The sequence below is a fragment of the Theropithecus gelada genome, chromosome 17 (assembly GCF_003255815.1).
Source record: "Theropithecus gelada isolate Dixy chromosome 17, Tgel_1.0, whole genome shotgun sequence".
Classification (NCBI taxonomy): domain Eukaryota; kingdom Metazoa; phylum Chordata; class Mammalia; order Primates; family Cercopithecidae; genus Theropithecus; species Theropithecus gelada.
In genome coordinates this window covers 34700302-34722679 of record NC_037685.1, presented here as the reverse complement: position 1 = coordinate 34722679, position 22378 = coordinate 34700302, and the positions used below count along the sequence as shown (strand labels likewise).

The window sequence follows — 22378 nt, the reverse complement described above, 5'->3', positions numbered from 1 at the left end:
CCTGCTGACAAGTGCTAGAAGACCCTTGAGGCTACCTGCCTTAATGCCTTTGCACTCAGGGATCCTTTGGTCTGAAATGCTTTTACTCCTGTCTTCTCAAACCTTGGGGTCTGTTTAAATACTCTCTCCACAGACAGGGTGTCACCCACCCTCTACATAAAACATAGCGCAATTCCTCTACCTCCCCATTATTGGTTGTGTGCTGGTAAACATTTAGCAACTGGCTTTCACAGGTGGGGTGGGTGGAGTAGGTGGAGGAATCCCTGATTGTTAGTGCTTGCTTATTTCTGTGGTGTAAATTCTCCTACCACAGCTAATTTCTAGCTATCAGTCTGAAGTCAATAGGCTGGAAGATTTTTTCTTTCTTTTTTTTTCTTTTTTGAGACAGGGTCTCGCTCTGTCACCCAGGTTGGAGTGCAGTGGTGTCATCACAGATCATTGTAACCTCCACCTCCTGGGCTCAAGCCATCCTCCTGCCTCAGCCTCCAAAAGTAGCTGGGATTACAGGCATGCACCACCATGCCGGGCCAATTTTTTGATTTTTTGTAAAGATGAGGTTTCTCTGTGTTGCTCAGGCAGGTCTCGAATTCCTGAGCTTAAGCTATCCTTCTGCCTTGGCCTCCTAAATTGCTGGGATTATAGGCATGAGCCACCATGCCTGGTAATAGGCTGGAAGAGTTCTGAAGCATAACAGTCAGTTCTTGAGAGCTGATGCAAGCTGGCTCCAGCTCTTCACTGCATGATTCTCTATCACGCAGCACTGCTTATTTCCTTTAAGGCACCCATGAAAAGCTGTCAGATTATATACTTGTTTCTACACTTGTTTTTGTGTTTATCTCTAAAGCTTATTGACAGAGATTACCATGTAAATTCCATGAAAAAAGGTCTATCTCAACCCTAGTCCAATGCTTGTCAATGTAGTATATATCCAATATGTATTTATGAATGAATGATAAGAGCTCATTCTGTACACATGAGTCTTCCCTTTTACAGCATTTTCATTTTCTTAGTTTTCCTAAGTTTTAAAAAAATAATTTTTTATTTCAGGGAAAAAGCTCTATTTTACTGCTTTTAACACCCAGAAGCCAAGAGGGAGAGAGGATGTTGAGTAAGAAGGGCGTGAAAGAAGAAAGGGCTGGAAGGGTTTGTTAGAAGGGTGTCATACAATATGACGTGGAAGGAATTTATAGTTTGAAACCCTGTAGTGAAATGATTTTTAGTCGTCATGTTAATTGGAAAACAAGTTTATTTTCAGCATAGAACACATTCTGTCCCTTGTTACCTAAACTGTAAAATTTCTTCTTCATCACAGTGCCTCCTGCCCAGCACAGCGCCTGCCAGAGGGGTATGTAAATAATAAGTAATAAATAATGCTCTTGACTATGGATCCTAAGGGTCGTTCTACGATGGTAGGAAAGTTCCCAATTCAAGCTAATAAAACATTTATTGGACTGGGCATGGTGGCTCATGCCTGTAATCCTAGCACTTTGGGAGGCAGAATGGGAGGATTGCTTAAGACCAGGAGTTCAAGACCACCTGGGCAGCAATATAGTGAGATTCTGTGCTCTACAAAAAACTTAAAAATTAGCTGGGCGTGGTGGCATGCTCCTGTGGTCCCAGGTCCTCAGGAGGCTGAGGTGGGAGAATCACTTGTGCCCAGGAGGTTGAGGCTGCAGTGAGTCAAGATTGTGCCACTGGACTCCAGCCTGGGCAACAGAGTGAGACCCTGTCTCCAAATAAATAAATAAATAAAGATAAAATAAAACTCTTACTGTATACCAGGTATTGGTGAAAACAAAAATCAAAATGCCTGGCACTTTCTGTGGGTGAAAAGCTGATGTTTCTGCAATCAGGTTCAGTCTATTTTCCTAAGGAAGCCTATAGGGCCCTAAGCCCAGACACACAAGTGCAGTGCTCTAGCCTGCTTGAAAGCACGGCCAGCATGGTGGAGGTGGCAGAGAGGAGACAGTACCAGGTGACTGGGGGACGTGGCACAGGGCTGCAGCTGATACTGCTCTAGGCCCCTGGGAAATTCCGAGGATATCATCCTGTGTGGCACAAACTAAGATACAGTCCTTGGGTGAAATCATCTCCCTCAAGAGAAGTTAAAACCCTCGCTATCCCCCTATTCTCCCATCTCTCCCTTCCTAGACTTGTTGGCCAAACACATTGCCCACATTTACATCGAAAACAGATACACAAACCTAAAACAAACAAAAAACAACAAAAAAGGAGAGGGAATCTTTATCTAAGATGACTTTTCCTAGTTATATCATTGGTCCTAGCCTTGTTGGTCAAACACATTGCTCATATTAACATCAAAAACAGACATACAAACAGAAAACAAACAAACAAAATACAAAACAGGAAAAAAAAAGGAGAGATAATCTTTGTCTAAGATGACTTTTTCTACTTGTATCATTGGCCTGGGTCTGAAACACCAAAGGAGAAGCTTCCTCCCCTCTTCTTTCTCTCACCTCTGCCTACTGCAGAAAACTCTTTCACAAAGAAACACTTTTGTGTGAAACCAGTTTCCTTCACATCACTCAAGTTCTCAACACTTGTTCTGTTAATAAACAAACATAGGTTTGGAAGTCCTCCCTGTTTTAGGACTTCCAAACCTATATTTGTTTATTAACAGAACAAGGATTTAGGATTTTTTTTCTTTTTCCTTTTTTTTTGTTCTCTGCCATTCTATCATAGGTTTTGCTTTTTCACCTAAAGAAAATCCCACAATGGCTTGGATAAAATGATACTAATCTGTGTTTACAGTATCTCACTTTACTTCTTGCTATTTTGAGTTCTTACAGCTGACTGACTTTCAGATGTATGAAAAAATTGGACCAAGTTCTTGAAAAACTGGTTGTCAAATCCTAATTCTGTAGATGTTCCAATAATTCTTGAGCTTTAAAAAATGATCCCTGTCATGAAATATTTTATTTTCTAGAAAATTCTTATGCCTGACAAATACGTCATATTCATAGAGTACTTTTCTATTAGACTTCAGGTGCTTTACATTTTTTTGGCTGACAGAGTGTTTCCAACACCCTGAAAACTTTCTTAGTACCTTTGGTTTATACTTGGAGGACTGAGGCCTGAATAACTTGTCTCACAAAGCAAGGTAGTCAGTAATGGAGTAAGTTTCCAACTTGTTTATTGGAGATTTACTGGTTCATTGGAGACTTACTCCAACAAATTTTCACTTAATTTCCTAGCAATATAATTTATGAATTATCAATATTAAAAGATATCTTTATTGTGAAAAGACATTTTATGTGCTTACAAGAATAGTTTTCACAGTGTATAAAAGAGAATATACATATTTTATATAATTATATATATATAAAATATACACACACACACACACTTAAGTCATAAAAACAATTCAAACGAGGATATAGAAAAGATTATGGTAAGACAAATGAGCAAAGGCTTAATAAATAAATGTTCAAAAATCAATTCTATGTAAAGATAAGATCTTTACCCTTGAAACATTTACCATTAACCTGGGAAAACAGAAAACAAACAGTCTCTAATTTGACGCTAGCACAAAGAACCAGAGTCCTTGTGCAAAATACAAAGATCTTCTGGAACTGTCAAAGGAAGGAATGAATTCATAAACATTAAAGTGTGCTCAGAGGGGTCAGGACAAGCACAGGCTTCTCAAAGGAGGTGAGTGCTCTTTAGGTGGGAAGATGGTGACCATGTGGAAAGAGGGAGAAGTGTAAGATTGGCCTAAGCAAAACTCAAAGGCAGAAATGTCTAGATTTTCTCCCTCGTCAAATGTTCTTCACTAGAAGCCAGACTCTCCATATCATCCCAGGGTTTCCCTCTGGGGAAGGGGAAGGAACACCACCACATTAAATGTGACTCAACTCAGGCTCAGAAGCCGTGGTGTACTGGAACCTGCTTGCAAAAGCTCAAGAGAGCTTTCCCGTTGCCATTTTGGGGAAGTAAATGACAACACGTTGGTAGTTTTGGTAGTTTAGAATCAGCCAAGGTGTGAGTATTTACACCACAGAAAACGACGAATGCTACAAATCAGTCCCCCATGCCCATCCTACCCACCAGCACATCTAGAAGCTGTGCATTTTACAGTCAGGGAGCTATGGTGGCAGCTTGTGAGAGGAAGAGAAAGGAGATCTCTGGGAGTGGGCCAGAAGAAACAAGTAAGGAGTCGGAGGTAGAGACAGAGCCAATGGTGGCAGGAAACCACCAATGACCATCAAGAAGAGCGAGTGAGTCACCCACGAATTCATGGGAAAGAGATGAGTCCAGAAGGGACTGGAATCGTCGGGAAAAGCAGAGTTGCTTAGTGCTCTTACTATATGAGTGCTGACTTAAGATGTTAAAAGTCTGCTTACATTTGGTCCGACACCTAACATCTTTATGAAGCTAAAATTATTGTTGCTTTGCTATGTCACCAGTCATTTGTTTCTCTGTTCATTGGAGCAGATCCAAAACAATTCTTTAATGAATTCTGGCACCACCTGCAGGTACTGCTGCCACTCGCCTCTGAATTAAGGAACCTCAGGGGTGATCTCATTCTGCTCAATTTTCCTCGATGTCAGACCTGACCCCCAGCCAATTTCCTGTTAAAGTGCATAGGTCCGGCCGGGCACGGTGGCTCACGCCTGTAATCCCAGCACTTTGGGAGGCCGAGGCGGGCAGATCACGAGGTCAGGAGTTCGACATCAGCCTGGCCAACATGGTGAAACCCCATCTCTACTAAAAATACAAAAATTAGCTGGGCATGGTGGCAGGCACCTGTAATCCCAGCTACTCAGGAGGCTGAGGCAAGAGAATCACTTGAACCTGAGAGGCAGAGGTTGCGGTGAGCCGAGATTGCACCATTGCACTCCAGCCTGGACGACAGAGCAAGACTCCATCTCAAAAAAGAAAAAGAAAGAAGGGAAAGGGTCTTGGCACAAGCCAAATTACAAATGTGTCTATTTTATGTTTATTCGAGCATTAGTCCTCACTTTGTAAACATCTGCTTTGCCCACTGTCTCCTTAGTTCATTTTACCTGTTATGGCAGTGATCCGACAGCGGTGAGAGCTTTGAGTTGTATTTGCATCACTGTCTGCCAACAACCACCCTGGAGCCAAAAATATCCTTCAGATGAGCCACAAAGGTACTTGGCCTGGGCTGAAACCAAAATCAACTTCCAAAGACCATAGTACTTATATGAATAAGAGCTCACAGCTGCGCACTAAAGAAAGTGAGTCAGCCAACAACCTTAAGTCCCCGCATGCCCATTGTAAGACATCCCTGGAATGTGGCTCTCTGCATTTGAGCAATGGGAAAACAATGGGGCTACAACAATACCTGCCTTTAAAAATGAGTGGGTTCTGCTAAATTTCCAGAGAGAGAACCAGAAGATCTGATTTTATATTTTTAGTTAGGAAATTCCTTGTTTTCTCCCTGTGGACCCTCAGAACCCGATACCATCCTATCACATGGGTTTGCAGTCTCAACATAGTGTTAGAATTATCCCAAGGAACACACCTTTTCATGGAAATTAAGAGTGAATACAGAAACATGTGTTTGCCTTTGAAAATACCCAAGTTTCTCTACTGGCAAAAAATATTCCTTTGATCCATTTGTGAATTTTGGCTATTATCCTAATTTTCTTCTACCTTCAACAGATAAATGTTCTTGAGTTGGGGGAAGAGTAGGGTTAAAACTCAAAGTAAATGTCACCACCTTTAATCTGACGTCTCCTTCTACTTCTTCAAATTAGTGAGAATTTTCAATGTAATAATCAACAGTGATTTTATGCAGATAACCAAAATGGATGCTTTTAAAAAATATGCAAAACTGGCCAGTGTGATGGCTCAAGCCATAATCCCAGCACTTTGGGAGGCTGAGGTGGGAGGCTCACTTGAGCTCAGGAGTTTGAGACCATCCTGGGCAACATAGTGAGATCTTATCCCTATAGAAAGGAAAAATAAAAATTTTTAAAAATATTTAAAAATTGCTGGGTGTGGTGGCTCATGCCTGTAATCCCAGCACTTTGGGAGGCCAAGGCAGGCAGATCACCTGAGGTCAGGAGTTCTAGACCAGTCTGACCAACATAGTGAAACCCCATCTCTACTAAAAATACGAAAATTAGCTGGGCATGGTGGCATGCGCCTGTAATCCCAGCTACTCAGGAGGCTGAGGCAGGAGAATCACTTGAACCCGGGAGGCAGAGGTTGCAGTGAGCTGAGATCGGGTCACTGCACTCCAGCCTGGGCGACAGAGTGAGATTCTATCTCAAAATAAATAAATAAATAAGAATATGTAAATGTCATCTCATATTTTAGTAAATGTGATTGTTTCTTGCAGAGGACGTAATGTTTCTTGCAGAAGTAAAAAATGTAGGCAGACAGAAGAGAATATTCCTGTTTTCCTGTCCATAAATATGCCCATATATCATCTTCCATAACTTACACTATTCACCTCACTGTAGTCCTCTTTCTGATTTAATTGTCATACTTCTTCAGTAATGATATTTGCTTGCTTGGCTGGCTTTATTGACAATCTGTACTTCAAACTCTTTTCAATGTCCAAATCCAAGAAATATCTTAAGGTGTGCATTTTCCTGTAATTCCATGTAGTACCCATGACTACTCATTTTTATGTCAATATTTAAAGTTCTGATAAAATACATGTAACATAAAATTTACTATTTTAACAATTTTTAAGTGTACAGTTCAGTAGTGTTAAGTATATTCACATTGTTGTGCAACCAGTCTCCAGAACTCTTTTCAACTTGCAAAACTGAAACTCTGTACCGTTAACAACAGCCCACCATTTCTGCCTCCCTCTTTCCCCTAGCAACCACCATTTTACTTTGTGTCACTATAATTTTGACTAAGTGCCTTATATTAGTAGAATTATACAGCATTTTTTTTTGTGATTGGTTTATTTCATTTAGCATAATGCCCTTAAGATTCATGTATGTTGTAGCTTGAGTCAGAACTTCCATCCTTTATAAGGCTGAATAATATTCCATCGTAAGTATATACCACATTTTGCTTATCCATTCATCCATCCATGGACACTCGGGTTTCTTCCATGTTTCAGGTTTTGTAAACAGTGCTGCTATAAACATGGGTGTACAAATATCTCTTTGAGACCTTGCTTTCCATTCTTTTGAGTATTTAACCAGAAGTGGAATTTCTAGATCATATGGTAGTTCTATTTTTAATTTTTTGAGGAACCTATGGACAGCCCTTGATACAACATCCTTCCCTTTGGTTTTATTCAAAAATGCATTCTTTTGAATATTGTACCTGTATTTTTTTCAATACTTCTTAACCCTCAATATTAGCCACTTTCCATGGTTTAGCATTTGACCCTCTAATGTTTTTTTCTTTACATTTTCTCCTTTGGTAAACACATTCACTCTTGTAGCTTTTATTAATATTATCATCTCTATGAAAATCTACATATTCACCTCGGGCTTCTGTCTTGAGATCAAAATATTTATCTATATATTAAATATCTCCAATGGGCAAATATCCAAAATATAGGCCCAAGACAGACTCCATCTGTGAATCCATTTCTCTTCACCCTACACAGGAAGCATTTGAGCAAATTTAACCCTCCCACAAGATAGAGCGAACCAACAGTTAGAGGATGGTATGCTTGGGTGGGCACTGGGAACCTGTTAAGACTTTGAGTTTTACTCCCATCCCTTTCATTCATTCGTACAAATATGTCCATCAGAAGAGATAGATGCTCCAGAAACAGGACATCTTTGCTGAAGACCTCTTTTACTGAGTAAGCATAATGCATCGAGAGACTGCACATCCCTCTCACTTAAAACATGCTCCCGGTTGGGCAAAGTGGCTCATGCCTGTAGTCCCAGCACTTTGGGAGGCCAAGGCAGGCGGATCTCTTGAGGTCAGGCGTTCAAGACCAGCCTGGCCAACATGGTGAAACCCCATTGCTACTAAAACATACAAGAATTAACTGGGTGTGGTGGCGGGCAACTGCTACTGCACTCTAGCTTGGCTGACAGAGTGAGACTCTGCCTCAAAAAACAAACAAAACAAAACACAACACAACAACAACAAAAAACATGCTCCCAAGCTGCTCCTCACCATAAACCTGCTGGCAACAGTTGAAGCGGGGAAAACTTTCTAGAGAAGGAGTGACTAGGCTGATTCACAGTTTTGTACAGCCACTCCCTAGGGCTTCCCAGACATTTGAGAGGTGGGAAATCACAAGTAAAGCCAGACTTCCTGTAATTAAGCAGGTGGGAAGACAAAAAAATCAAGCTTTGAGGTATTACTGCAATTATGATCTCATTTGCACTCCCAGACAGGTGATTTCTTTTCTAGATGAACTGTAGACTATATGCCCAAGTCAGGAACCTGGGAGTTGAGCTAAACTTCTTTTTTCTCACCTTTAAAATCTAACAAGTTTCCAAGTGAATCTATCCTTTTTAACATGTGCAGAAGTAAAATACTATAGCTTAAAGGATTGGGTTGAGGGGGACAGTGGTGGTGGTTATAAATGAAACACAACTATTGTAAAATCCTTATATTAGATTATATGAATTCAAAGTAGACCCTGATAAGTTAAGGGTATACATTGTAATCCCTAGAACAACTATTTTAAAATGCCAAGAAGTATAGCTAAAAGATCAATAAAGGAGATAGAATGAAATATTAACAATTATTCAATTAACAGAGAAGATAGAAAAGAAGAGCGAAAAGCAGCTGGAACAAATAGAAACCCCTCACCAGCAGGATGCAGACTTGAACCCAACCATATCAGTGATTACATAAAATGTAAATGGACCACCAAACATTTCAAATAAAGGCAGAGATTATTAAACTAGATTTTTTAAAAAGATAAAAATAGGCAAGACCCAATTATATGCTGTTTATAAAAAATGCACTTTCAATATAAAGAAACAGACAAGTTAAAAGTAGAAATATGGAAAAAGATATCCATGCAAACACTAATCACAAGAAGGCTGGAGTAGCTGTATTGACTTCAGACAATGAAGACATCAAGACAAGAAGAATTACTAAAAATGATGAGAGTCATTTCATGATAAAAAGGTCAGTTTACAATAAGACCAAGAAAAGTTGGGCATGGTGGCACACACCTCTAGTCCCAGCTAGAGGCTGAGGCAGAAAGGTCACTTGCACCCAGGAGGTCAAAGCTGCAGTGAGCTACGATTGCACCACTGCAGTCCATCCTGAAACAGTGAGATCCCTATCTCTAAAAACAAAAAAATGGGCTGGATGTGGTGGCTCACACCTGTAATCCCAGCACTTCGGGAGGCCAAGGCGGGTGGATCAGTTGAGGTCAGAAGTTTGAGACCAGCCTGACCCACATGGTGAACCCCTGTCTCCACTAAAAATACAAAAATTAGCCAGGCGTGGTGGCATGTACCTGTAATCCCAGGTACTTGGGAGGCTGAGGCAGGACAATCGTTTGAACCCAGGAGATGGAGGTTGCAGTGGCTGAGATCATGCCACTACACTCCAGCCTGGGTGACAGAGTGAGACTCTGTAAAGAAAAAATAAAAAAAGAAAGAAAAGAAAGAAAGAAAAACTAAGAATTTAAAAAAATATATTTTTAAAGACCAAAATAATCTGCCCTCAATGGTATCCCTTACATGCCATGTCTTCTCTGCTTCTTCTACTCCTTTTGCTCAGTTCAATTTTCTTGGTTTCCCAGGAGAATGGTGTCACTCTTCCATTCAAATCCATCCCAGCAACAAGTTTATTTTTAAAACGAAAATGAGGTCACTTCTCTAATTAAAAACCTTTAATGGTTTCTGGTGGTTAGCTGGATAAAGTTTAAATCCCTTCCTTAGCTTCTTATTGGTGCCTCAAAGGCTTGCCCCAACCCACCTCTCCAGCTTTGTCATTCACTGATCATCACTCATGCCAGACCTCACTCACAGCAATTGCTTCTTGTTCCTCAGCAAGCAGTGCTGCTTTCTGTGCATCCTTCCTCCACGTGTCAGAGACCTCCTCCCTTACCTTCCTCCACACATTCCTGAAACATCCTTCTGTACTCAGTTACAAGCTGTGCATAAACTGGCCTCTCCCATCCTCCCACTCCACCCTTACTCTACTCCAACACTGGCCTCAAATGTAGCAAGTTGGCTCCCATTTGAGGTTCACTCTTGGCATTTGCTATTCCCTCTGCCAGACGCACTCTCCTTCCTGGATCATGGCATGGTGACTAACCCCTTTGAGCCATTGAGGTCTCGGGCCACATAGGTACTTCACAGAGATGCTTTCTCTAACTTCCCATTCTTATGCAGACCCCGCCTCACTCACTTGCATGATGCTGTTTTACTGACCTCACATCTCTCAGCCTTATTTATCTGTTTAGTGTCTACATTATCTGTTAGATGTTACATTCTATTGAATGTAGACTCTAGGAGAATGGGGAGCTTTTGGGCTTTATTTAAGGATATATTATCAAATTTTAGAACAGTGCCTGGCACGTGGCAGGCAGTCAGTAAGTATTTGTGGACTACATGAATGGTAGGTGGGTGGGAACATTTAGTATAGAGCAAGCTTGTCCAGCCCTTGGCCTACGGGCTGCCTGTGGGCCAAGAACGGCTTTGAATGAGGCTCAACACAAATTCGTAAACTTTCTTAAAACATTATGAAATTTTCTTGCGATTTTTTTTTTCTTTGTGCTCATCAGTTATCATTAGTGTTAGTGTATTTTCTGTGTGGCCCAAGACAATTCTTCCAATGTGGACCAGAGAAGCCAAAAGATCGGACACCCTTGATATAAAGGAACTTTTTTCTAGTGCTAAATCCCTTCCCAACGTGTCAGGCTTGCTTTGTCAGTGCCTGAGTCAGTGTTGGGGCTCCCGCTGCTGATTCCATTGATTGCCCCCTTAGGCAGTTTCCCTCCCAGACTCTCAGGCCTTCCTGGGAACCCTCCACCTCCACTGGCAACAGGGCTGGTCAGGGCCAGATCACTAGGTCTACCCCAGCGCCTGTCTATCTGCCTGTCAGCATGCAGATCCAAATCACTTAGTCCTGTCTATTTTCTTTTCTTTTTTTTGAGATGGAGTTTCACTCTTGTCAACCAGGCTGGCGTGCAGTGGCATGATCTCGGCTCACTGCAACCTCTGCCTCCCAGGTTCAAGTGATTCTCCGGCTTCAGCCTCCCAAGTAGCTGCAATTACAGGTGCTTGCCACCACGCCCAGCTAGTTTTTGTATTTTTAGTAGAGACGGGGTTTCACCAGGTTGGCCAGGGTAGTCTAGAACTCCTGACCTCAGGTGATTCACCTGCCTCAGCCTTTCAAATTGCTAGGATTACAGACGTAAGCCACCGCGCCTGGCCAGTCCTGTCTATTTTCAATGCTGGCTAATCAGAGAAGGGTGTTGAATAATTGCTGCCAATCATGATTTATAAAACCCTTTTAAACACAACTCCATGCATTTTCGTGGACTTTTTAAAACTTATTCCTGGCATGGACAGATTAATGGATAAACAAGATGTGGTCTATCCATACAATAGAATGTTACTTAGCCTTAAAAAGCAAGGAAGTTCTGACTCATGCTACAACATGGATGAAACTTGAAGACATCATGCCAAGTGAAAAGCCAGTCACAAAAGGACAATATCTGTATGATTCCACTTATATGAGGTATCAAGAGTCATCAAATTCATAGAGACAGAAAATAGAACGATGGTTGCCCGGGAGTGGCAGAGGCAGAAATGAGTTCTTTAATGGATTGAGAGTTTCAGTTTTGCAAGATAAAAAAGTTCTGGAAATTGCTTGTGCAACAGTGTAAACGTACTTAACACTATTGAGCTATACACTCAAAGGTGGTCAACGTGGTAAAGTTTATGTTGTGCATATTTTAATTTTATCACAATTTAAAAATTATAAAGGAGAAGAATAGGCCGGGCATGATGGCTCATGCTTGTAATCCCAGCATTTTCAGAGGCTGAGATGGGTGGATCACTTGAGGCCAGGAGTTTGAGACCAGCCTGGTCAACATGGCGAAACCCCATCTCTACTAAAAATACAAAAATCAGCCAGGTGTGGTGGCACGTGCCTGTAGTCCCAGCTACTCGGGAGGCTGAGGTGGGAGGATTACTTGAGCCCAGGAGGTCGAGGCTGTACTGAGCTGTGATGGCACCACTGTACTCCAGCCTGGGCAACAGAGCAATCCCTGTCTCAAAAAAAGGAAAAAGAAAAAGAGTATATTGCCCATAGAATATTTTGCCCATACACATACTGTGTATGTAGTTGCAATGGAAACTGAAATTCTCTTTGGAATGTTTCCTACTGTGATGCTGCCGGAGGATGATCTAAAGGAATGAGGATCTAGAGTTTTGCGTTGTGGATCCCAGGAGGATTCAATGAAACAGTAGTGAGAAGGCAGGATAGTCATGCTGGGAGATGAGGGCTGCTGGGGAGCTCAAGGAGGTGCCTTCCTCAGGTCACACATTGACCTTCAGATTGCCTCTCAGGAAAAGCCTGATACGTAACTCTGAAAGCTCCTAGGATCTGTTAGCCAAGAATCTGTGTTTTAATTTTATTACATCTAGAAATTAATAGACTATAAACATTTTCCCTTGGTTTGCTTTTTAAAATCATCTTGGATTGTTTCTCTTTTTGTTGTATTTTTATTTTAAAGAAAAATGTTCATTTAAGTTCATCATCTCAATGTCTTAAACCTTTAAATTCAACATCATTTTATTTTTCCCAAGATGTCCCTTCTCTTCTCTTCTTTGATTTTATTTTTTCCGGAATTCTCCTTTCTAGTATTCAGTGGCCTGTTTTCTTTTGAGAGAAAAATGTTTGGCAACTTACTGTTTGGCTGCAAAAGTGCTGAACAGGTTTTAAACACTTGGATTTCCCAGCTGGCCCTAATCCTTTGCCTGTTACATAAAGGGACCCCTTAAGCCCCTGAAATTGCAGGGGACATTTGTGTTGAAGTTCACTATTCTAGGATTATTTGGTGAGGTAGATATGGATGTGAAATTGCAATGCACATTCAAAGATGACACTACCACGAGTTCAAATCTATCTGCACAAAGCCGGGGGGACAGGCAGGCCTGCCTCCCTCCTTGTGCGGCTGGTCTGTCCTTTGCAGAATCACAACTCTGCTTCCTGTCAGGGCTGTGACGGTTGGCACAGAGTCCTGGCACTGAGCTCAGTGGCCCTTTCTCCCTTAAGCCCAGCCACACTGTTTCTGATTCCTGGCTCACGCTTGCCATGGCTTCTCTTGTGATTTTCTTCCAATGCTACATTGCCCTCTAAGAGCCTAAAATAGAGGCTTGACCATGATCCTTTCATAGAATTCAATATTCAGCCTCAATAGAAATTAAATATTGCCAGATAATAAGTATTATTCACTATTAATATGTTTATTAATAACCAATACAATAGATTGTTTAATTATAGTTAATTATTGATACTAACATTTCATGATTATAGCTGACTTTTTTTTTTTTTTAGTGCTTCCTTTGTGTGTGGCCCCGTATTGCCCTGTATAGAAGCATTTCATCTTTACAACAACTCTGTGAGGTAGGTACTATTATCCTCGTTTTCCAGCTGGAAAACAGGCCTGGGGAGATTGAGAAATTTACCCAAGTCCCACAGCCAGGGACTGGTGGAACTAGGAATGAGTTCAGGTTGTCTGTTTTCAGACCCAGAGCCTGCACTGGAGTTTGTGTGTCCCTAGGTGCATTCCACAGAACCCAGTAGCAGATGGTGCAATGAGGAAAACAAAAGGAGTGTCATGTACAGGAGGCTTGGGTACCACTCAGATATGTTGAAGCTGTAACCCCCAATGTGATGGCATTTAGAGGTGGAGTCTTCAGGAAATAATTAGGTTTACCTGAGGTCATGAGGGTGGGGCCCCTGTGGTGGGATTAGTGCCCTTATAAGAAGAGGAAGAGACAAGAGCTGGGTCACCCTCCAGAACATAAGCACACAGTGAGATGGTAGCCATCTGCAGGCCAGGAGGAGGGCCCTCTCCAGTAACTCAATCTGCTGGCCCTTGACTGTGGACTTCCCAGCCTCCAGAGCCATGAGAAGTAAATGTCTGTTGTTTGAGCCACCTAGTCTATGGTATTTTGTAATCGCAGCCTGAGCACAGTAAGACAAGGGGTAGTGCTTTTTAATCAAATCAATTTTGAAAATGTCCCATATAGTACTATCTTCCTATCTTAAAGGACCAATGATGCCTATTGAAATCAAAGACTCTGAAAAGTCCTGCAATAAAGGAAGCTATTTAAATTTGTTTAAACAATTGCTTCTCAAACTTTTTGACTATGGAACATCTTCCCACTTATGAATATCTCAAAGAACACACTGGGAAGGTACTACTGGAAGTGAAGCATATGCCTCAGACATGAATGTGTGCTTATTTTCCAGGTGGGATGAACTGCCCAATGAAGCCATAAAGTGGTACAGGCAAGGGTTTGGTAGTTGAAAAGAGGAGAGAAGAATGCAGACAGAGCCTGAGAAAGGGCAGGGGGCCGCATCCAACAGGTGGGAAGTGCCATTGCAGGGAAAAGAGCCCAGATATTCCGGAACATCTGGGGAAGATAAAAGGAAGTTCTTCTTGGGATAAATCTGGTGAGAACTTACTTTCAAGGCAGAGTTTAGGGCCTGTCCTGGTTGGAGGAGCTGATTTTAAGAACAGAAAGAACAGTCCAATATTAAGTGTTAATTTGAATATAGGAGAATAGGATAAAAAATGACTCACAGAATTATTATGTCATCTGGGCTGGAAAGTGTCATATTTACTTCCCATTAGAAATTCCTTACAGGCTGATTTCCTAAAGTCAGCTTCATTTCTTTCTAGGAAATTACAAGATATGAACTCAAATAAAAGGCTTACTTGACCAAGGGAACAAGATCTTGCTTAGCCCTGGTAATACCCAATAAATGTTTGCTAAATATATTCAAAGGGGACGGGCACGGTGGCTCACGCCTGTAATCCCAGCACTTTGGGAAGCCAAGACGGACGGATCACTTGAGGTCAGGAGTTCGAGACCAGCCTGGCCAACATGATGAAACCCCGTCACTACAAAAAAATACAAAAACTAGCCAGAGGTGGTGGCGTGTGCCTGTAGTCCCAGCTACTCAGGAGGTTGAGGCAGAAGAATCGCTTGAACTCAGGAGGTGGAGGTTGCAGTGAGCTGAGATTGTGCCATTGCACTCCAGTCTAGGCAACAGAGAAAACTCCATCTCAAAAAAAAAAAAAAAAAGAAAGAAAAAATTAAATAAATAAATAAATATATATATATTGAAAGGACAAGAAAGGGAGGATTAATTGCACAATTTGGGTTTTGCATCCTTAAAATGAAATATTAATTTTACCAAACAGTTTTTTGTTTTTTTGTTTTTTGTTTTTTTGATATGGAGTCTTGCTCTATCGCTCAGGCTGGAGTGCGGTGGCGCAATCTTGGCTCACCAAGCAGTTAGTTTTTTAGGGTGGGGTGGAGGGGAGAAGGTGAGATTGCTGACAGAAAGATAGCAAATTACACAAAAAGCCATCAAGTTGTCGTGTGATCTTATGATGAGGTTTCATGTCCGTTCATCTGTCAGATGATGGGGCCAGACCAGATGGTCTTAAAGACCCTATCCATATCTACCATCCTATGATTCTCTGTTCTTCAGGACATGCTAGAGGAAGTTTGGGAAAGCAACTGTTAGTACAGTTAATACAATTTAGACAATACATTTGTAATGGGCATTTACACAGCAATCAATTGTACAAGTAGATTCTATTTGCTTTTTCTTTTATTAAGCGGAAGAATAAATAAACATAAGTGGCCTCAATTATTTAATACCAAAAATGTTGACATGGTAGAGATAAACGTCAACACCAACAAATATGTTTTCCATGTTCTCCTTAAAACAAATAGAAAGTTTGTCTGATACCAATAATTATCCCTTAGAATTGGGATGTATTCAGGTTTTATGCATGTTACACAGAGCAAACAGGCTATTTTCACTTTCTGTGTTTGTATATTTACCTATAATTGCCGACTTTCTGCCAAGTGATGTTTCCTCTTGTGTAAATGTCAATTGGATTTAGCAAATGTCATGATTATTTGTGCCATCTATTGGTGAAATGTAGTATGACAGCATCTTCTGTGTACAAGACAGCTGCTATGGGGAGAGGAGGGTTGTTAGGACAAATTAAACAGGAATTCTGTACTCAAGAACAGTGGAGAATCTATCTTTTATGAGGCAATTCAAAATTTGAACACTGGAAGGGTATTTGATGGTAGTAAGGAATTACTGTTTATTTTTAGGTGTGACATTGGTATTGTGGTTATGTTAAAACCTAACCTAAAGTCTTTATCTTTTAGAGACACCTAGTAAGATATTTCTGAATGAGCGCAAGTGATATGTGTAACTTGCTTTAAAATAGTATTAGCAATTTTGATACATGCACAACGTGGATGAACCTTGAAAATGTGCTAAGTGAAATAAGCCAGACACAAAAGGACAAATATGGTCGGGCACAGTGGCTCACACGTGTAGTCCCAGCACTTTGGGAGGCTGAGGCAGGCTGATCACTTGAGGCCAGAAGTTTGAGACCAGCCTGGCCAACGTGGTGAAACCCTATCTCTACTAAAAATACAAAAATTAGCTGGGCATGGTGACATGTGCCTGTAATTCCAGCTACTCAGGAGACTGAGACAGGAGAATTGCTTGAACCTGGGAGGTGGAGGTTGCAGTGGAGCTAAGATTGTGCCACTGCACTCCAGCCTAGGTGACAGAGTGAGACTCTGTCTCAAAAAAAAAAAAAAAAAGTGGGAGTAGGCAAATATATAGGGTATCTAGAGTAGTCAAATTCACAGAGAAAAAAGTAGAATGATGATTACCAGAGACTGGGGGAGGGGAAGTGGGGAGTTACCATCTAATGGGTCCAGAGTTTTAGTTTTGTAAGAACTCTTTTCTGGAGATGGATGGTGGTGATGGTTGCACAACAATGCAGATGTCTTTAATACCACTGAACTGTACACTTAAACATGATTAAAATGGGAAATTATGACATGTATTTTTTAGCACAATAAAAAAAAATTAGGGCCAGGTGGGTGCACCCGGGCCGGTGAGGAAGGGGCACCCGTCTGGGTGGGTGGGGCAGGGAGGGTACCTGAGGTCACTGGCTCCGTGGTAGAGGCAGGGGCGGCAGAGGTGGAACTGCAGAGCTGCAGGGTCCACTGACCCTTACCCTCAGCTGGAGAAGTAACCCTCCAGATCAACTGCAAGAACAAAGCAGCAATCCTGAGAGGAGCCGCAGACCCGCAGAAGGAAGCGGACTGCTCCTGCAGGACCCAGGAGACACCCCAACTACTGTGAGTGCCCCAACTGCAGAAGCGGGAAAGGGAGACCCTCTTCTTCCGAACACACACCTCCACTGGGGAAGCTGAAGGTCTGTTTTCGGGAGAAGTTTCCGACTTTACCTCAAGCGGAGTCAAGTTAGAGAGCTGAGCCGAGCAAAATACAAGAGTAGAGGAAGCAGCAGAAAGGCCCTGGGAGCTCGCTGGGTCCCCAAGCAGCCCATTCCGGCCTGACACCACAGGGATCCAGCAGGAGGGTGGCCAGAGGAGCAGGGGGTAAAACTCCACAGGGAGAAGGCATTCTCTATCTGAACTTTATAACAATTTGAAAGGGGCAAGAAGCCTCCTGGCCAGAACCTGGGGGAGAGCATGAATCTGGCGTGCAGACTTCACATGCAGGGGGAAGAAATGAAGCCCTTTTCTTTCACAGCTGGGAGGCGAAAAGCCTTGGGCAAGTTTTCAAGCCCATCTCACCCTCCACCCGGAAACGGACTTGAGGCTGTTGGGGTAGGCATGGTGGGATTGAGGCTGGCCCTTCTGTTTGTGTTGGAGCTGGGTGAGGCCTGTGACTGCTGGTTTTCCCCAACTTCCCTGATAACCTGCATGACTCAGCAGAGGCAGCCATAATCCTCCTAGGTAGGCAACTCCAGTGACCTGGGAATCCCACCCTCATCCCCCACAGCAGCTGAAGCAAGACCTGCCCAAGGAGTCTGAGCTCAGACACACCTAGCCCCGCCCCCACCCTATGGTCCTTCCCTACCCACCCCGGTACTGAAAGACAAAAGGGCATTTAATCTTGGGAGTTCTAGGGCCCCACCCACCACCAGTCCCTTTCCACACTACTGCTTTCCAGAAAGTGCCACCTCCTGGCAGGAGGCCAACCAGCACAAAAATAGAGCATTAAACCACCAAAGTTAAGGACCCTTGTGGAGTCCATTGCACCCTCCTCCACCTCCACTGGCACAGGTACTGGTATCCATGGCTGAGAGACCCATAGACATTTCACATCACAGGACTCTGTGCAGACAACACCCACTACCAGCCCGGAGCTCAAGGAATTAGAGAAAGAAAAACAAACCAAATCCAAATCTAGCAGAAGAAAGGAAATAACCAAGATCAGAGCAGAAATACATAAAATTGAAACAAACAAAATACAAAAGATAAATGAAACAAAAAGTTGGTTCTTTGAAGAGATAAATAAAATTGATAGACCATTAGCAAGATTAACAAAGAAAAGAAGGCAGAAAATCCACATAACCTCACTAGAAAACAAAACAGGAGATATTACAACCAACACTATTGAAATACAAAAGACCATTCAGGGCTACTATGAACACCTTTACTCACATAAACTAGAAAATCTAGAAGAGATGGATAAATTCCTAGAAAAATACAACCCTCCTGGTTTAAATCAGGAAGAATTAGATACCCTGAACAGACCAATAACAAGCAGTGAGATTGAAATAGTAATTTAAAAATTACCAACAAAAAAAAGTCCAGGTCCAGATGGATTCACAGCAGAATTCTATCAGACATTCAAAGAAGAATTGGTACCAAACCTTTTGACACTATCCACAAGATAAAGAAGGAACCCTCCCTAATTCATTCTATGAAGCCAGCTTCACCCTAATACCAAAACCAAGAAAGGACACAACCAAAAAAGAAAACTACAGACTGGTATTCTTGCTGAATATAGATGCTAAAATCCTTAACAAAATACTAGCTAACCGAATCCAACAACATATCAAAAAGATAATCCACCGTGATCAAGTGGGTTTCATACCAGGGATGCAGGAATGGTTTAACACACACAAGTCAATAAATGTGATGTACCACATAAACAGAATTAAAAACAAAAAATCACATGATCATCTCAATAGATGCAGAAAAAGCATTTGACAAAATCCAGCATCGCTTTATGATTAAAACTCTCAGCAAAATCAGCATACAGGAGACATACCTTAATGTAATAAAAGCCATCAAAACTAACTCACAGCCAACATAATACTGAATGGGTAAAAGTTGAAAGCATTCCCTCTGAGAACAGGAACAAGACAAGGATGCCCACTCTCACCACTCCTCTTCAACATAGTACTGGAAGTCCTAGTCAGGCCACTTAGACAAGAGAAAGAAATAAAGGGCATCCAGATTGGTAATGAGGAAGCCAAACTGTCACTGTTTGCTGACAATATGATAGTTTACCTTGAAACGCTAAAGACACCTCCAGAAAGCTCCTAGAACTGATAAAAGAATTCAGCAAAGTTTCCGGATACAAGATTAATATACATAAATAAGTAGCTCTTCTATACACCAACAGCGATCAAACGGAGAATCAAATCAAGAACTCAACCGCTTTTATAACAGCTGCAAAAAACTAAAATACTTAGGAATATACCTAACAAAGGAGTTGAAAGCCCTCTTCAAGGGAAACTACAAAACACTGCTGAAAGAAGTCACAGATGACACAAACAAATGGAAACACATCCCATGCTCATGGATGGGTAGAATTAATATTGTGAAAATGACCATACTGCCAAAAGCAATCTACAAATTCAATGCAATCCCCATAAAAATACCACCATTATTCTTCACAGAGTTAGCAAAAACACTTCTAAAATTCATGTGGAACCAAAAAAGAGCCCACGTAGCCAAACCAGGACTAAGCAAAAAGAACAAATCCAGAGGCATCACATTACCTGATTTCAAATTATACTATAAGGCCATAGTCACCAAAACAGCATGGTACTGGTATAAAAATAGGCACATAGAGCAATGCAACAGAATAGAGAACCCAGAAATAAACCCAAATACTTGCAACCAACTGATCTTCAACAAAGCAAACAAAATCATAAAGTGGGGGAAAGGACACTGTTTTCAATAAATGGTGCTGGGATAATTGGCTAGCCACATGTAGGAAAATGAAACTGGATCCTCATCTCTCACCTTATACAAAAATCAACTAAAGATAGATTAAGGACTTAAACCTAAGACCTGAAACTATAAATATTGTAGAAGATAACATTGGAAAAACCCTTCTAGACATTGACTTAGGCAAGGATTTCATGACCAAGAGCCCAAAAACAAATGCAATAAAAACAAAGATAAATAGCTAGGACCTAATTAAACTAAAGAACTTTTGCACAGCAAAAGCAACAGCACAGTAAGCAGACAACCCACAGAGTGGGAGAAAATGTTCACAATCTATACATCTGACAAACGACTAATATCCAGAATCTACAACGAACTCAAATGAGTAAGAAAAAAAAATCCCATCAAAAAGTGGTCCAAGGACATGAACAGACAACTCTCAAAAGAAGATATATAAATGGCCAACAAACACATGAAAGAATGCTCAACATCACTAATGATCAGGGAAATGCAAATCAAAACCACAGTGCATATGATACCACCTCACTTCTGCAAGAATGGCCATAATCAAAAAATTAAACAAACAGTAGATGTTGGCGTGGATGCAGCGAACAGAGAACACTTCTACACTGCTGGTGGGAATGTAAACTAGCCACAGTGGAAAACAGTGTAAACAGCCACTATGGAAAACAGTGTGGAGAGTCCTTAAAGAACTAAAAGTAGGGTCAGGAGTGGTGACTTATGCCTGTAATCCCAGCACTTTGGGAGGCCGAGGCAGGTGGATCACCTGTGGTTAGGAGTTCGAGACCAGCCTGGCCAACATGGTGACACCCCATTTCTATGAAAAAGTAAAACTAGCCTGGCATGGTGGTGAGTGCCTGAATCCCAGCTTCTCAGGAGGCTGAGGCAGAAGAATTACTTGAACCCAGGAGCCAGAGGTTGTAGTGAGCAGAGATCATGCCATTGCACTCTTGCCTGGGTGACAAGAGAGAAACTCCGTTTCAAAAAAAAAAAAGAAAGAAAGAACGACAAGTAGAACTACCACTTGATCCAGCAATCCCACTACTGGGTATCTACTGAGAGGAAAAGAAGTCATTACACCAAAAAGATACTTGCACATGCATGTTTACAGCAGCACAATTTACAATTGCAAAATCCTGGAACCAACACAAATGCCCATCAATCAACAAGTGGACAAAGAGACTGTGGTATGTGTGTATATATATATATATATGATGGAATACTACACAGCCATAAAAAGAAATGAATTAACAGCATTTGCAGTGACCTGGATGAGACTGGAGACTATTATTCTAAGTGAAGTAACTCAGGAATGGAAAACCAAACATCGTATGTTCTCGCCGATATGTGGGAGCTGAGCTATGAGGATGCAAAGGCATAAGAATGATACAGTGGACTTTGGGGGCTTGGGGGGAAGAGTGGGAAGGGGCAACAGATAAAAGACTACAAATTATGATGCAATGTATCTTGCTAGGGTGATGGGTGCACCAAAATCTCACAAATCACCACTAAAGAATTTACTCATGTAACAAAATACCACCTGTACCCCAATAACTTATGAAAAAAAATTGAGGCCAGGCATGGTGTTTCACGCCTGTAATTCCAGCACGTTGGGAGGCTGAGGTGGGTGGATCACAAGGTCAGGAGTTTGAGACCAACCTGGCCAAGATGGTGAAAGCCCGTCTCTACTAAAAATAAAAAAATTAGTCGGGCATGGTGGCAGGTGCCAGTAATCCCAGCTCCTCGGGAAGCTGAGGTAGAGAATTGCTTGAACCTGGGAGGTGGAGTTTGCAGTGAGTCGATACCACACCACTGCACTCCAGCCTGGGTGACAGAGCAAGACTCCATCTCAAAAACAAACAAAAAAAATTAGGCCAGGCGCGGTGGCTCACACCTATAATCCCAGCACTTTGGGAGGCTGAGGCAGGAGGATCACTTGAGCCCAGGGGTTCAAGACCAGCTTGGGCAACACAGTGAGACCCTGTCTCTACAAAAAAAATAAAAATAAATTAGCCAGGCATGGTAGTGTGCACCTGTAGTCCTAGCTACTCAGGAAGCTGAGGTGGAAGAGTCACTTGAACCTGGGAGGTCAAGGCTGCAGTGAACCGTGATCACGCCACTGCACTCCAGCCTGGGCGACAGAGTGAGATCTCATCTCAACAATTAAAAAATTAGAAAAAATT

At 41.8% G+C, this 22378-nt stretch overlaps 1 protein-coding gene and 1 long non-coding RNA gene across 3 annotated transcripts in view; one reads left to right on the top strand and one right to left on the bottom strand.

The window, feature by feature from the left end:
* The window catches only part of CLDN10 (claudin 10), a 138078-nt gene that overhangs the window by 65748 nt on the left and 49952 nt on the right, over window positions 1-22378 (bottom strand). The window lies entirely within an intron of this gene.
* Window positions 1-22378, top strand: part of LOC112610831 — a 51839-nt gene that overhangs the window by 21365 nt on the left and 8096 nt on the right. The window contains exon 3 of the long non-coding RNA XR_003116495.1: window positions 13459-13527. This is a non-coding gene — a long non-coding RNA (uncharacterized LOC112610831). The remainder of the gene's footprint in view (window positions 1-13458; window positions 13528-22378) is intronic.